The sequence below is a fragment of the Triturus cristatus genome, chromosome 8, assembly GCF_964204655.1.
Source record: "Triturus cristatus chromosome 8, aTriCri1.1, whole genome shotgun sequence".
Lineage (NCBI taxonomy): Eukaryota > Metazoa > Chordata > Amphibia > Caudata > Salamandridae > Triturus > Triturus cristatus.
In genome coordinates this window covers 1,635,694,484-1,635,711,602 of record NC_140591.1, presented here as the reverse complement: position 1 = coordinate 1,635,711,602, position 17,119 = coordinate 1,635,694,484, and the positions used below count along the sequence as shown (strand labels likewise).

Here is a 17,119-nt window from a genome sequence, read left to right as displayed (position 1 = left end):
GTAATAGCGTCCCGACTTTGGAATAACCTCCCTCCTTTGCTGCGACGGAGCCCGGACCTTCTGACTTTTAGGCGGAACCTGAAGACGTGGCTTTTCCAGCTATAGGTTTTTCTTGTACTGTGGCTGGGGGCGCTTGTTTGCCAGTTGTTGGTGGTCTTTTCGTAGCGCCGGGACACTCTTTGGAGTAGCCGCGCACTCTACAAATCACAGATAACATAACAGGTATGCCTGTTTCTCTGCCATCCGTGCCTTCTTACCATTCCAAGTGAATATCCAAATAAGGCCATGCAATCTGTCAAGTGTCTGTGAGCGGGGTTGGAGCGGCAAGGTCTGCATGACGTACTGTGAGTGGGGTTGGAGTGGCAAGGTCTGCATGACGTATAGAAGTTTTGGTAAATGTTTAACCTTGACTGCCTCAGATAAGAGAGGCTGTAACTCTTCAAGCTGGATAAGTCTGAGTGAGTGGTCGTCAGGAGCACTGCATAGTTATGCTCCAGTACAGCTGGCGGGTGTATCCGCAGACCCAGGTACCCTATCCCCTGTAAGACCCAAGTGAACGGGAACACAGCCTCAAGCTGAGCTTGATAAGTGTTTGAAATGGTGAGGTTCAGAATAAAGGACTTCTGGAGATTAGTTTTGAAGCCCGTCGCCCCTCCAAAGGCCGCCAGTCCTCCCATCACCCCTGTCAGGGAGTCTTAAACGTTCAATATAATTAGTAAGAGATCACCAGCGTATAGCACTACTTTGTGAACCCTGCCCTCATAGCTTTACCTGTTATCTCTGGGTTATGTATCCGCTCGGCAAATGGCTCCATATATACGACAAATAATAAGGATGATGTGGTCAGCCCTGTCGAGTGCCCCTGGAGATTTGAAAGGACTGAAACAAGATCCTATTAACCGTCACCTTTGCCCAAGTATAGCTACTCTGGATCGACCGACAGAACTGCAGACCAAGGCCGAATCGCATCAACACCGAGTGGGAATATGGCCAGTGGACACAATCAAAGGTTTTCTCTACATAGATGGAAAGGAGAAGGGCCGTTGTGCGAGAGCACTGAATTGTGTCTCGAAGGTGACATACGTTTTGTATTTTCGCTGCAGCCCCTCTCGGGTATAAACCCAGTCTTGTTTAGGTCAACCAGGCCCTCCATCTAGGGAGTCAGTCTATTTGCCAAAACTACCATATAGATCTTAGAAAAAATGTTTAGAAACGAAATAAGGTGATAGGACGAACAGCGTTAAGGGTCTCATGTGATTCCTCTGGTTCCCTGACTTTAACTTCTAATTGGACTCGCAGATCGGACCTATCTTTATTGAGACTAGCTGCTATAGCAATAAATTCACTCCGTATTATGGTTTTCAAGGTTTCCCAGAAGAGTGGGATAGAAAGGGAGGTGGTATGGAGCTAGGAGGTGCATTTCTGAGAGTGACAGGGGACTGGTCTGAAAGGTCAGCTACACAATTATCCACTGCTGTAGTTGCCATAGTGATGTGTGGGGAATTGTGGAAGAAGTCAATTTGGGCATATGTCTGTTGTGCGGCAGAAAAGAAATTGCAACTTCTTTCTTTGCTGGACCAGAAGAGAAGTATTGATGGTCAAACCACCAGGAGTGTAAACGCTTCTAGAGGGCTTTGAGCAGGCGGGTCTCTTGTATGATACAGACATCACATTTAGCATCCCTGAGAAAAGATAGGAGTGTAACACGCTTCATGGGTGCATGAAGGCCTCTGACATTGAGGCTGAGGATTTTAATCAATGATATGTGAGTAGGAGGGATCCAGCAATGGCTGAGCGGGCCAGGAAATCTATATACATCACAGGCATTCATTGCTGTTCTGTGGCGTCTGGAATATAAATGAGCGGGCAGAGGTTGTCAAATGTGGGGGGGGGGCAAACAACAAGTCCGCAAATAAGTTTCCCACCTGGGAACACTAATAAATCAACATTTAAGGCTCCATGTCTTTGGCAGTTTGTCTTTTCAATCTACAAATCAGTGTGGCTATGGAACTTTGCTTCCAAGAAACAGCAGCAGTGGGTAGAGGAGCCAGGTCTTATGCCTAGGCAGTTTATAGACGAGATTAAATCAGCCCCACAAGAAAGAGGACTAGCTTTCACCAGTTGGTTAGCAGGGGCACAGTCTCCGACCTGTTAAGCCATCAGTGTTCGCTCTTCGGATCTGTGGTACCGTTGTGGTGCTTTAACTGGCATAGCATCAAGGCCTGTTCCCTGCAGCTCTCAGTTTCAAAGGGCTTACAAAGGTGTTCTTGGTGCGGCGGGTAGAGCGGAGTACGGGTGCAGTGGGGGAGGCTGGACCCAGTGGAGGTGGTTGAGCAGGGGGCTCACCCAGAAGCACCGCCATGTCCAGCAATGAGTGGACTTCAAGGATATTCTGCGTCTCATTTTTCCAGGCAAATTGGAGCCAAAGGTGTGCCCCCCCTTGAACCTAATTCTTTTCCTGCTTTGGAAGTCAGTCAAAGGCCGGAGGGCCCTCTGGCATTTCAGTGTTATTGGGAAAAGGTCCTGATAAAGCAATATTTTCATGCCCTCAAAGTCATTTGTAGTCTTGCCATGCACTGCAGCCATGGTGGCCTCTTTTGTTCATAATAGTGTAAGCATGTGAGGATATCTTGTGCTTGCCTGGAGAAAGTCCGTGCAACCCGCTCTATGGGTTTGTTCGATAATTATTTCTTTGCCTGGAAGTTCTGGAGCCACATGGCTAATTTGCCAGGTATCACCTGTAATGTCAACACTTTTATGGGGATATTAGGGCACTGAGATGCATTTCCGAGATGGATTTCCACGATCCTCTAGTTGATAGCTCCATGTGCTTGTCTTCTAGCTAAAGGAGTTCCTAGCAGTGACCGTCCAATGCTTCTTCACGTGAGTCGTAGGTTTGTTCTCAGGGGTCCACTGGCTGACCCATGTCACCGACATCTCATCTGGGGTCTTTCACTTCTGTCACTATGTCCTGCTTGAGTGCCGCACATTTCTCCAGGAGGACCCCAAAGAGTTGTTCCAAAAATGTCTGTGATACAGGAGTGTTTCCCCCGTGGGAGCCCCCCCCATCGCCCGGGGTAGGCAGGGTCAGAGATGCCTCTCTATCCTGGTCTGACTTCTTTGCTGGTGTCTTAGTAAGCAGGTCCTTAAGGATGGTGTTCTTTTTTGTTTTGCATTGGGAGGTCATGGCAGTGCAACAAACAGGCTCCTGTCCCAGCAGAAGAAAGAAACACTGACGTGTGGAGTGCAGTCACTAACACCAGAGGGGTAGATAGCACACACACACACACACTGACACCACTAGCGTCTCATAAAACAGGAAGAAGTACAAGCAAAGGGGATTGAGGGCAGCACAAGAGAAAAGGAAACCCCTGTTGTGTGCTGCATAGTCTGAACCATTTGCTGCAGGCTGCGGTAAGCGTAGGTGTGCCCTTCATGTTTGCACATTGTCCGGCGGGTGAGCTTGACCAGGAAGGCCACCTTCCCAGGGATGGGCAAAATTCAGGGTGTAGGCCAAACAATGAGGCCTTCAGGGCTTTTAAGGGCATCCAATAGGCAGAGTGGTATTGAGCACAGTGGAGGAGGAGGACTTCTTTTCGGGCCGTGCACACCCAAATAGGAATTGGAGTTGTCAGGCCAGCTGCTTCCGTCCACACAAGAGGGCCCATTCAAACAGTTAAAAAAATGACCAGTTCCTCTAGATGCTCCTCCCGCTCACAGGATTCCAGGCTGCTGGGGCTCTTAGGCATTCAAAGATTATGCCTGGGCGGAGTTCTGAATGACAAAAACAAAGCAACACTACGAGGAGTTCCAGAAGCGGCGGAGTGCGTTAGATTCATGCCGTTCACGGTGATTTTCAACGCCGGGTTTTTGGCCCTGTAAATTCATGACGAATGGCACCATGCCCAGCACAAATGGGCACATCTACTCAAGCCGCAGCGTTCTCAACACAAACGGAAGATTTCTCAACACAAGCGGTCGTGAGCTTCCACAACCACTTGCATTGTGAAATCCAACCACCCACATTGAGAAATTTCGCCAGGAGGTTGATTTACCTCACTCACCAACTTGACTCTGATGTGTGCGAGCGAGGAAAAATTTCGCTAGGAAGTGGATTTTCCTCACTCACCAACTTGACGTTGACGAACGCAAAAGAGGGAGAAAAAAACTCTGCAGAGCGGAATTTTTGGGAACTCCGTGTGCTCCGTGGAGCTCGGAGTGCGGAAAACTCAGCAAACTGAGCAGAGTTCACCGCCCAGGCTAGCAAAGAAGCACTGGTGCAAGAATGGTGTCTCGCAGTACGTCCACATGCAGGGGAGCACTGAGGTATTCAAGGGGCCTCATCAAGCGTGCCATGTACCTTTCTTCTCAGCTCCCACAGGCGGCAGTCACATTGTCCACTAGGCTCTGTCCCAGCCCCTAAGCACTGGTGACTCCATGTAGAGGGGGGGGATCAAGAATAGTAGAATGTACCTGCCCCGCAGTCCAGGATGTGCCACAGCAGTCAGCAGAGAATGCCATTCCCGAGGTGGCCCCAGACGGAAAAAGCTCTAGGAAAGGTCGGCATCTGCCCCAATGCAAAGAGCGGGCAATGGAGCTCCGACAGATTGCTCTCACTCGGGCACCATCTTGGACACGCTTCCCCGAAAATATTTTTTTTATATAATGTAATAGATGTAGATATATATCTAGCAAATTATTCATATTCATATATCCCAAAAATATTATCTACTTCTATGTCTGGATGTTAACAGTCTTTATACATGTATTCCCCATAACTTGAGGATCGATGCGTGCAGATATTTTTAAAAAAAGCATTTGCAATGCAATAGGACTCGCTTTTGTTAGAGTTAAAGCTATTGGCTTTGTAAATGACCATGTCTTTTACCTATTCATTTTGGTTGGAGTGCAGTGGCCTTTGGGACGTTCTAAGTGTTTAGCGTTGCCAGGAGGCCATGTGGGGGGGCTACTGTTGTGCTAGTTATTTACAGACCTCTGCCTGGTGAGGAGTGAGGACCTCCCGTTTACTGTCTTCAGCTTGGGGATGGAGTAGAAGGGCAGATGTATGTTAAAGGAAGATGGGGAGATAGCATGAAGAGAGTTAGGTGGGGTGAGGGGGCGAAGAGAGGGTTAGGGGGTGAAGGAAGGGTTGGGTATGGAGATGGTAGAACAGAAAAGAGAGAACATGGAATGAGCAGAAAGGTGGGGCACGGATACAACCATTGTGGTGAGAAAGAAAACAAAAAAAACTAGAAAACACACGAACCTGAGGAGGGCCACAAGAGGCAGGAGGAATAGAGAGAGAAGAGACTGAAATGGAGAAGAAGAGAAGACAATTGAGGAGAAAATAGGAGGAACAGTGTGACTGAGTGACATCATATGCACAAGCTAGTTGCCTCGAAGCCAGCAGCAGCGCAGTGCTTGGTGACTAGCGGTCTCCTTGATGGCTGCAGTGCATTTGTATGTTGGTAGTGCACACTGTGACCGAGTAGCTGCCACTGCACAGTGTACTTGGTTATTGTGTTGTGAGTGTTGTGGCTTCCACTGCACACTATGGTAGTGACGCTTAGTGCAGAGCCGAGAGTGCAGCTGTCATTACCGCAAGGCGCTGTCCATACCATGGGGCTTGTGTGAGGGTGCTACGAAGGCTGCCTGCCATACAGTACATGACTGATAGTGAGAAGAGAGGGTTAGTTGAGGTGAGGGGCGAAGAGAGGGTTAGTTGAGGTGAGGGGTGAAGAGAGGGTTGAGTCAGGGGACGGTGGAGCAGAAAAGGGAGAACACGCAAGGAACAGAAAGGTGGGACACTGATACAAGCACTGTGGAGAGAGAGAGAAACAAAAATAAACGTTAAGCAAAGCCTGGCGAAAGACGCAGCTGCCATAATTACAGTAAACATCTCTTCAGCCTGAACTCTCGCTCTGTATGCAGAAGCCCCAGTCATGGACATGGCTTCCAGAAGGGGTTAAGTATCAACTTATCCTGTTCAGCAGACCGAAATTCACTGTTTGCACCAAGCCGGACACTGGCCATGCTCCGTAGTCGCACTAAGCCAGGAAGAAGGTAGTGTAGCACCAGGCAGAACAAAAGAAAGTCTGTGACCGGGGGGCAATGCAATGGAAACAACCTAATGCATAGGATCTCTATGCTGCAGTGCGTTTAGCCTGGGACCTGGAGAAGGCTGGCTCTGACACTGATTTTCCAGTAGGGACAAGACACAGTAAGTACTTGGTATCGAGAAATGCTGCGCCGCAGTTTTACGTTGTCCATATTAAAATGGAGTTTTGCTTTTAACTTTTGGCTCTTCTACTAACGGAGCCGTATGAGCTTCCGGATCCTGCAGATGTTGGACGCTGCGGGACATTTCTGTTCCCTGCTCTTGCTCGCTGTTATCAGAGAGGCACCGTGTACACAAACACAGCGTGGTGGAAACCAAACAAGTCTGCCCCAGAAAGATTTCCCTCCGATAAACAACCCTGCTCAGTGCTGTTTGCGGGGATCCCAAATAAGAACAATTGTTACTTACCTGTAAACAGGTGGTTCTCCAGTATTGGTGTCTTTCATAGATTCACATGCTTGAATATTCCCCGTCGGAGTGGGAGTCCCACGGTAAATAATATAGCAATATATACAGTCATAATATATATATATACATATACAAAAGTAATCATATAAAACAGAGATATAAGTAAGTGATAAACATCAAGAATGTCCCTATATGAAATCTCCATAGAGATACAAAGAAAGAGAAAAAAGACATTCGCAGTCTATCTCTGTCATTATGTTAGTCCAAACTACGGCCAATCAGGCGTCAGCTCCTCTCTAGAACCTTCTCCTCAGAGCTCCTCACTTCAGATTTTCGTAGCACCAAAGTGACTTTAGAGTGTATGAGGAGAAGAGAGCCTCTGAAGGGAGGAGGGAGGGTCGCATGTGAATCTATGAAAGACACCAATACTAGAGAACCACCTGTTTACAGGTAAGTAACAATTGTTCTTCTCCAGTATTGGGGCGTCTTTCATAGATTCACATGCTTGAATATAGAATAGCCAGCAGTAACAATTATTATTGTTTCCATAGTTATAACAGCACTAAACAGTTGTAATGCCAATCAATACCCTTATATATATGATATTACTGAATATCTATATAAGTGTAAATGAACCATTATCTAAACAGTAAATGGAAACAATATGGAGGAGGGAAGGAAGAGGCTCACCTTATTTAAAAAAGATTGCGAAGCACTGCCTGCCCAACTGCAGCATTCTCCTCGTTTAAAGTTGCCAAGCAGTAATGTCTTGTAAACGTATGTCTACTTGACCACGTAGCTGCTCTGCAGATCTGATGTAAAGGCACTCCAGCAAATAATGCGGTTGAAGAAGACATCGCTCTAGTGGAGTGGGCCCTCACTGGTGACTGCAATGGCTTGTTTGCCTTTTGATGGCAGAAGACGATGGCTGCTGAAACCCAACGTGCAATAGTTGGTTTTGTCACTGGACGTCCCTTGTGATAGCATCCATAAGCTATGAAGAGTTGATCAGTTTTTCGTAAAGAAGCTGTTCTGCTGATGTAGAACTTTAAACATCGTTTCACATCCAGGGAATGTAATCTCTGCTCCGCAGGAGTTTGAGGATTAGCAAAGAAGGTTTTCAAAATCACTGGTTCGTTAATATGAAAGTCTGAAGGCACTTTAGGCAAAAAAGTTGAATTTGTACACAACACTACAGAATCTGGTTTGAACTGTATGAAAGGCGGATTTATGGTAAATGCATGAATGTCACTGACACGACGTGAAGACGTTAGTGCCAGAAGAAGAGCCACCTTCCATGTCAGATACTTCAACTCGACCTTGTGAATAGGTTCAAACGGTGGCCTCATTAGTTGTGCCAATACGATGTTTAGATGCCACAATGGAGGCGGGCGTCTAACAGGAGGAAATTTGCGAAATAACCCCTTGAAGAATTGATGGATAATCCTTGAAGAACAAAGGGACGTCGAACCATCCTGACGGAAACGGGAAATTGCCGCCAGAAAAACCCTCAAGGTTGCATGAGACAATCCGGAATTAGCTAAATGCAAGAAGAAAGGCAGCAATTGTTGTGGCGTGGAGTGAAACGGGTGAACCCCATTAGCTGCACACCAGTGGCAGAATCTTTTCCACTTCAATTTGTACGTTTTTACCGTAGAAGGAGCCCTCGCCTGAGCCAAGATGTCTCTACAGTCCTGTGGAATGTCTAAATGGGCAAATTCACAGTGCTCAGGTTCCAAGCCGATAAGCTCAGTGAGGAGGGATTCGGATGACAAATTTTCCCCTTGCTCATTGTAAGTAGATCTGTATGAGGATGTAGAAGGATTGGTTCGCATTGAGACATTAGGAGTAACTCTGAGAACCATGCTTGCCGAGGCCAACGGGGGGCTATTAGAAGTAGATAGCAAGGTTGCCTCCGCATCTTCCACAGGACACGAGGTATGAGTGGGATTGGAGGAAAAGCGTAGGCAAACAGATTGTACCAGTTCATCAAAAGAGCATTGCCCCGTGACCCTTGATGGGGATGCCAGCTTGCATAGTCTCGGCATTTGCGGTTCTCTGGTGTGGCAAAGAGATCCAGCTGTGGACGATCCCATCGTCGAAATATCATCTCCAGAGTTGGCTGATGTAACTCCCATTCGTGGGTCGAAGAAGAGGACCTGCTCAGAGAATCCGCTAGGATATTGGATACCCCCGGTAGATGAACTGCTGCAATCGTGATGTGATGGTTGAGAGACCAATCCCAGATCGACTGGGCTAGTCGAGACAGTTTCGGAGATTTTGTTCCGCCCTGCTTGTTGATGTAGTGCATGCAGGTTGTGTTGTCTGTCTGTATTAGGACTGATTCTCCTTGGATTAAAGGGAGAAAGGATTTGAGAGCCAGAAATATAGCCATGAGCTCCAACCTGTTGATGTGCCAGGCTTTTTGGCATATTGTCCATTTTCCTTTGATTGATAGATCCTCCAAATGAGCACCCCATCCTTCTAGAGAGGCGTCTGTTATTGTCATGTCTGGTACTATTGACAGAAATGAAATGCCTTCCATTAGATTTAACGGTTGTGTCCACCACTCCAGCGCCAACTTCATCCGATCTGTGATGGTTACGAGATCGTTGAAAGAACCCGTCACCTGACGCCATTGAACATCCAGTTCTTCCTGGATGGGGCGTGTCCGTAATCTGCAATGAGGGATCAATGCAATGCATGATGACGCCATTCCCAGAAATGACTAACAGTCTTACAGAAACTGATCTTTTTGATCTGATAAGGGTTACCAGACGGAGAATCCTTTGAAGACGGTCTTGGGAGAGAAATGCCCTTGCTGACACTGTCTCCAAAGTTGCTCCCAGAAAATCCTTGTGATGAGAAGGCTGTAGATGGGACTTCGTGGCATTTATGGAGAGCCCGAAGGCGCGAAACACCTCCTTGCAAAGACGTGTATGCTGTCGAAGTTGCACTTCCGATTGTGATTTTAGGAGGCAGTCGTCCAGATATGGGAAGATCTGGACACCCTGGAGACGTAGGAACGCTACGACAGGGGCTAGCACCTTTGTAAACACTCGCGGGGCAGAGCGTAGGCCGAATGGTAGTACCTTGAACTGGAAATCGTTCCGACCCACTCGAAAACGAAGAAATTTCCGATGTTGTCGTAGTATGGGGATATGAAAATATGCATCTTGGAGATCGATTGTTGCCATGAAATCTCCTTGTGAGAGTAATCGCAAGATCTCTACAAGCGTCAACATGCAAAAGGATTGTTTCTTCAGAAACCTGTTGAGAGCCCTCAGATCTAGAATGGGTCTCCATTCCCCGTTCTTTTTGGTGATAAGAAAAAAATCGGGAATAAAATCCTTTACCTTTTTGAGATCTTGGTACTACCTCTATAGCTCCCTTGTTTATTAGAAGTTGAACTTGATGTAACAGTACCTGGATATGAGGCGGTGGTGGTCCCGTAGGTGGTGTGGGTGGAGGGAATTCGGTAAACTCTAAGGTGTGACCTCTTTCTACAATGTCCAAAACCCAACGGTCCCTTGTTATGGAGGACCATTGAGAAGAGTACAGAGAGATTCGACCTCCAATTTTCTGGGACTGATACAAGTCATTGTCTCTTAGGGGTGGAACCCCTATAAGAGGATTTTCCTCTGTAAGTCTTGGAAGACTGCTGTCGAGAGGTATGCTGTTGGGTATAGGAATATCGGTTGGAACCCTGGTTATAATTTCGATATTGGTTGTTTCCTCTTCGAAAATTAGAGGAGGTGCCGCGTCCGCGTGCACCCCGAAAGGGCTGTTTTCGAAACTGTAATGTGCCCAGAGAGCGAGCAGTGTCCGTATCTTTCTTTATCGACTGGAGCGCTTCATCCACATGATCTCCGAATAAAGCCTCTCCGTCATATGCCATGTCCAATATCCGTGCCTGCACTTCCTGACGAAAGGATGTTGAGCGCAACCAACCTTGCCTGCGCAATACTGCTGCTCCAGCAAGTTGACGGAACCCCGTACAGGCGATATCAACTGCACAGTCTATTATCTCTGCAGATGTGCTCTCTCCCTCTTGGAGCAGCTTTCCTGCTTCGCTCTTTGACGGTTCCGGTAGTTTATCAACTAGCGCTGATATATCTGCCCATACCTGGCGGTCGTAACGTATTAGCCGCTCTCACAATGGTGGAAGCCATCGAGGAAAACTTTCGCCCTATGGCATCCAAACGACGTCCATCACAATCAGGTGGTGCAGTGATCGTAGATGCAGGGTTTTTAGCCCGGCGTTGCGCTGCCTGTGTGACTACAGAATCCAGTTTTGCTTGACCAGTGAGGCACGCTGGCACTCCTACTGGTGATTTGTACTTCTTTTCCAATCTAGGCACCTGTGCCGGAAGACTATTTGGAGACTTCATAATCTTTTTTCCTTCCTTCCAAATGAACTCAATTATAGGGATTGTATGCGTTTGTTTGTAAGGCTGATTCTTAAAATCGTACAGGAAACAATCTTCTTCCTTGTGTTCCGTTGTCAACTTGAACCTTTGTGCTGCCCTATCAATTAACTGGTGGAAACTTGCAATATCAACAGGTGGCGAGTCACCAGGTAGCACCGGAGAGGGAGATGGTGTTTGGGCATGCTAGTCATCCCACTCCGCCATACCATCATCATCATCATCATCATCATTGCCCCCATCATCGATAATTTCACCATCCTCCCTGTCCTGTGGAATTTCTTCTTCATCAGTATGATGAGGAGGGAGTGTCCGGGTTGAAGAATGTCGTAGTGGTATTGAAGGTATTACCACAGAGGGTATTGGAGCCGGCACCGGTTCTGATATAGTTGTTGGCACCACCGGAGTAGGAGGAACCACAGACTCTTGTGGTGATAAAGGAAACCTTCGATTATAGTCGTCCAACATGAGTTGAAGGTTAGTTATCAGCGACAATGGTAGTGTCTAGTCTGTCTTTCCGTAGGAATTTGTTCCTGATAAAATTGCTCCTCATCATCACTACTGTCTTCTTGGCATTTTATTATTAAATTTGAGGGACTGTGTGCCGTCCCAAACGATTCAGGTAAACCTCCTTCTGAATCCTGATCTGAGTCAGTGGCAAACAATGGTGAAGGAAGGTGGGGATCCTCCAACGAGATAACCTGACCCGACATATCTTGTCGAGTACTCGGTGGTAATGCTAATAAAGGAACAGCAGCAAAGGACGAAGTAGGCGCTGTAGACGTGGATGAAATTTGGGTTTTCAATGACCTCTGCGCAGAAGTCGTCTTTTTAATCCTTATTTTCACTGACGAGACTGCCGTCGACGGACTCTGAGGCAAAGAGGCTATTGAAGACATCTTCGTCGACGGAACCGTCGTCGACGGAACTAGCGTCGGCGGGATGGGCGTCGACGGGATCGGCGCCGACAGTCGTCGTCGGAGTAGTCGTCGACGGGAACGCCGAGGAGGTCTTTTTTGTCGACGGAGCACTCGTCGACGGGTCAATCGCCGACGTAATCGTCGACGAGGCAGATTTCCCAATCTTTGTCGACGACGATGGCAACGTCGACGAGATTTTTCCCTTCTTCGTCGACGATGCAATTGGTAATATAGATGACACAGTTTTTATAGTACTCATCATTGTCGACGCCGACAACATCGACGGAACCGTCGTCGACGCGCTTGATGCGGACGTCGTCGTCAGGGTCACCGTCGACGAGCAGGAAACTGCGGATTTTGTCGTCGGAAGCCTCGTCGACGATGAAGCCAGTTTTTTGCCTGAAAATTGGGAAGTTGAAGCCTCACTAGCCTGAGAACTAAGTCTCATGGGCGACAAAGCAGTAGTCAATGTAGAAGAAGTGGCAGATTTCATAGTCAGAGACATTTTCTTCTTTTTAAGGAAAGGAGATGGTAAATCCTGTACACTACTGCGCTTTGAGGCTGTGTGGGAACGGCCAGAAGTAAAACTTTCTACCTCAGAAAGTACTCCATCTTTATCCTTCAGTCTCTGTAGCCACAATAAGAGACGGCCTTTCCTGTCTTTCAGAGTTTTTGTAGAAAAAGTTCTACAGAATTTACATTTACCCACTTCATGGTCCGGGTAAAGACCGTAAATACACTTACTGTGTGGATCCTCTGAGAACAAACATAGCTTTCCACAAGAAGAACAAGGTCTAAACAAAGACTTCTTACTTGAAGACATCCTGAAGAGGAAAAACTGAGCAGAGCTCAGGGAGACTCCCTTTCACACGACGTGCGGTAGAAAATCTGAGGTGAGGAGCTCTGAGGAGAAGGTTCTAGAGAGGAGCTGACGCCTGATGGCAGTAGTTTGGACTAACAAAATGACAGAGATAGACTGCAAATGTTTTTTTTCTCTTTATTTGTATCTCTATGGAGATTTCATATAGGGACATTCTTGATGTTTATCACTTACTTATATCTCTGTTTTATATGATTACTTTTGTATATGTGTATATATATATATATATATATATATATATATATATATATATATATATATATTACTTCCACTCCTTTCACTTGCACTCGTTATCGCTGCAAACAGGAGCCCAGACCACGGTTAGGTGCTTCAAAGGAATCTTTATTCGTCCGCTCTCAGGTAATTAAACAGCCATTACGCGTTTCGAGCCCGTGGGCCCTTGATCACATGACGCTGGCATCACTCACACCTGGGCTTTTTAAACATTTTTTTTCCTCAAAGGTGCATTTTTTTCTTTTTAAAGTGACAAGGTGCTTAGTAGAGTTACCAATGGTATAGTGCAATGTACAGGTAATAGACATGGAAGATATATTCGTATCTCATGTGTTTGACATACATAAATACCACAATGTTAATATTTAAAACTCAATTCATTATTCACAATAAATATATAAATAAATATATAAATCTAATTTAATATATATACAATTGTATAAAAAAGAGGGAAACGCTTTTGATAAAATGTCATCTAAAAGCAGCCAATAATAAATTCGTGCGAAGAGTTTTTATCGCTGAAACATATTATTGTGTTCAAAAATCATTTTTGTTGTAGTGACATAGTGTCTTAGTTTCAATAGGTATTGGCAATTCAGTTTATAACATTAGTGCTGTTAGAGAACCCAATTCTGTCAAACCTGGAGATGTTTTTTGCTAAAACCCACATTGCATATTGATAAAAATTGGTAACATTTGGCGTGTGGAAAGTGTCAAGTGCTTTTTGTGTTTGTTTTTCTTACCTCGTCCCTACCCAAAACGTGTGACAGTGATAAAGTACAGAGAGGCAGTTTGCAGATTGTTTCTGTATAAAATATACTGTAGATATTTAGTCATTTGTATCTTATTTTTAAAAAATAGATTTAAAGGGCGCATAAATTGGAGCTGTTGGGTCTAAAGGCAAGTGTATAAATCCTCCGTGCTGTTTAGGCCTACAGGTTGTTTGCTGTCCAGTTGTAGAATGTATCTAGTTTCTAATAATCTTAGGGCTTTCTCCCTATTGCCTCCTCTTTTGTTGTGTGGCACGTTGTCAATCAAAAAGTATTTTAAACCTTTGGGATCTCCATTATGGGATTCTTCAAAGTGCCGTGCCACAGGGTATGTGTGATCTTTGTTCTTGATGGCTCTCATGTGTTGAAGTATTAGTTTGTGGCCTTGGAGGACTGTGCTCCCAACATATTGGAGGCCACACGGACACTCCAGCACGTAGATCACATTCTGTTTTGCATGTCAGAAATCTGTGTATGGGGAATTCTTTGTCACTAAAGGGTGTTTTATAGGACCGTTTGTTTTCTCCATACTGACATGCTTTGCATACCGTGCATTTAAAAAAACCAGTGCGTTGCTCTAACCATGTGGTTTTTCTACATACAAAAGAGTCATTGTGGACCAACTCGTCTCTCATCGAGGGTCCTTTGCTGTATGTGATTGTTGGTTTATTCGCTAGACAATGGCCAATATATATATATATATTATGACTGTATATATTGCTATATTATTTACCGTGGGACTCCCACTCCGACGACGGGGAATATTCAAGCATGTGAATCTATGAAATACACCCCAATACTGGAGAACATTTGCCTACAACCTACCCTCAATCAATCAATCATTGCATTTGTAAAGCGCACTACTTACCCGTGAGGGTCTCAAGGCGCTGGGGGGAGGGGAATGCTGCTACTGTCCCCTGTGACATGCGGCTCTTTCACTGCACTTGTGCTAAACCACAATATGTTGTTTTTCAAACCCTTAGAGTCATGTGAAGGAATGAAAAGCTTTTACCGTGCCAGGCAGTGAGCTGGTTCATGCCGCAGAGCCGTGGCAGTCTAGCTGAAAGTTTGGTGTTATTTCATTTCAAGCACTCAGAAGCTTTTTGCAGGGTGTGGTGAGCTGCGCAGATGGAGCCTTCCATGGCAGCTTGTGAGGGCAGTGCACATGCATGTGAAATGCTCTGAGCACCGCCCGTGGCCTCCGGAAGGGGCCGCCATGATTTTAGATTAAGCGCGGTGGCCGTGAGGCGGGCGCCACGCTTATCTTAAATAGTAATAAAAAAGCATGTGCGTGCATTAAAAAAATGCATTTTAAAAGCACGCTAAGCCTGGAAGAATAAGTAGCAGGGCAGGAGGGGTACAAAAACAAGTGCGGTCCGGCCACAAATGTGAAAACGGCCCGACTGGCAAATTCCCTGGCAAATTAAATAATCAAGCGCGGTCCCGAAAGTGAAAGAGGACCGCGCTGCAGCCGGAACATGGGGATCTCTTGTCTTTATGGGGCCATGTGTTTCTAATAAGAAACACATGGCCCCATAAAGATAAGAAATTGCATTGCGACAGCAGCAAAGCAGGCCACAGAGTCCGGATCGGAGGCGAAAGGGCGTCCACCAAAAACCCTCATTTCCAATGGCAGGCCACCGTTTAGCATAAACGGTGACACCAGCCAATGGAAATGAGGGGCTTAAAACCCTCTTCTGAAAGTCCTTGTTAACCATAAATCTCACCAAGCGAGTTGAGCATGTGCACAGCAACGCTAGGCGAGACCTAAAAAGAGATCAATATCTTACATGTTACATACTAAAATGATCATCGAAATTATCCTTATCTGCCTGACCAGTAATTTTTCCTTGTTCAATGGAACAATCTTTAGACAAACCCAGGGCGCGTCAATGGGTACTTACTTTGCCCCCACCTTTGCAGCATTATACCGCGGCTGGTGGGAGGAGCAATAGTCTATAACATCGGGTTTTTCAAATCGCATGCCGTCCTCTGGGTGCGCTACATCGATGATATTTTTTGTATTTGGAATGGAACTCCGGAGGAAGCTCTAGAGTTTGTCACCATTCTAAATAACAATTCACTCAATCTTTCATTCAGTAGCCACACCAACAGGGAGACAATGGAGTTCCTTGATCTCAGAATTACTGCTAAAAATAATACACTTGTCAGTCACCTGTTTAGGAAATCTACAGCAGGAAACGTTTGAGAGCGGATAGTTGCCACCCCAGTTCCTTGATTGAAAGCATTCCGTATGGTGAGCTTATACACGCCAGGCGAAATTGCAGTACCGATGAGGGGTTCGGTAACGAAGTTCAAATCATGAAATGAAGATTCAGTGAACGGGGCTACAGCAACAAAACCATACGAAAAGCAGCTGATAAAGTAATGAAATTGGATAGGAACAACTTATGTCGTAGGTCTAAAGAGATCCCAGTACAAAAAAATTAGATTTAGCAGTAGATATAATAACCAGGCATGGAACCTTAAAAAAAGTTTAAAGCAAGATTGGAAAGTTTTAAAAACAGACCCAGATCTGGCAGCAGCAATTGGGGAAAATCCAGGAACAACTTTTAGAAGGCGAGATCCTTACAAATTTTATGTCACTCAATGATACATTCTAAAAAAACACAAGGAGTACTATAAAAGGCTTTTATACGTGCAACTAATGCAAGGCCTGTAAATATAGCAGCAGTTGTAAGACAGTAAAATTAACATCTGAACATAAACCATTTGTGATTGACAAGCACCTCACGTGCAATTCTGAGTACGTGGTATATGCCCTTCTATGCCAATGTAAACTTGCCTATATAGGCAGTACAATCCATAAGGCAAAGGAGCGCATATTGGAGCATATGTGTGCCATTTGGAATAATGATAAGCACTATCCAGTGGCACATCATTTTAAAACCCACCACACACAGAATTGTAATTTGTTTAAATTAGTTGTGCTTGACACTATCCCCAAACGAGAGAGAGGGTGGGATCGGACAAATGAGTTGAGGAGACTTGAGTAAAAGATGATAATTAAGTACAATACCTTACATCCTAATGGATTGAATATGGACAAACAAATGGCTGTACATTTAGGGTGCTGAAATTTTCTGCATATTATCCTCTTTTCTTCTGTATAGGTTTATGCCTTTTTAATGTACGTTGTTGTAAATTGTGGTTTTCATTAACTCCTTCTGTGGTCATGACGGCTCCCGGCTGTCATGAGTCACGGTAGGCGTGTGCTCATGACGGCTGGGAGCCGTTCAAATGTTGCCGCTATGACCACGCGGCACTAATTCCCCGCCTGTGCGGGCGAATTAATCAGTGAGCACACGCCCACTGTCATTTATGACGGGCGGGAGCTGTCA

The 17,119-nt window shown here is 45.7% G+C and overlaps 1 protein-coding gene across 3 annotated transcripts in view; it reads right to left on the bottom strand.

The window, feature by feature from the left end:
- The window catches only part of LOC146808464 (transient receptor potential cation channel subfamily M member 2-like), a 1,747,278-nt gene that overhangs the window by 720,532 nt on the left and 1,009,627 nt on the right, over positions 1-17,119 (bottom strand). The window lies entirely within an intron of this gene.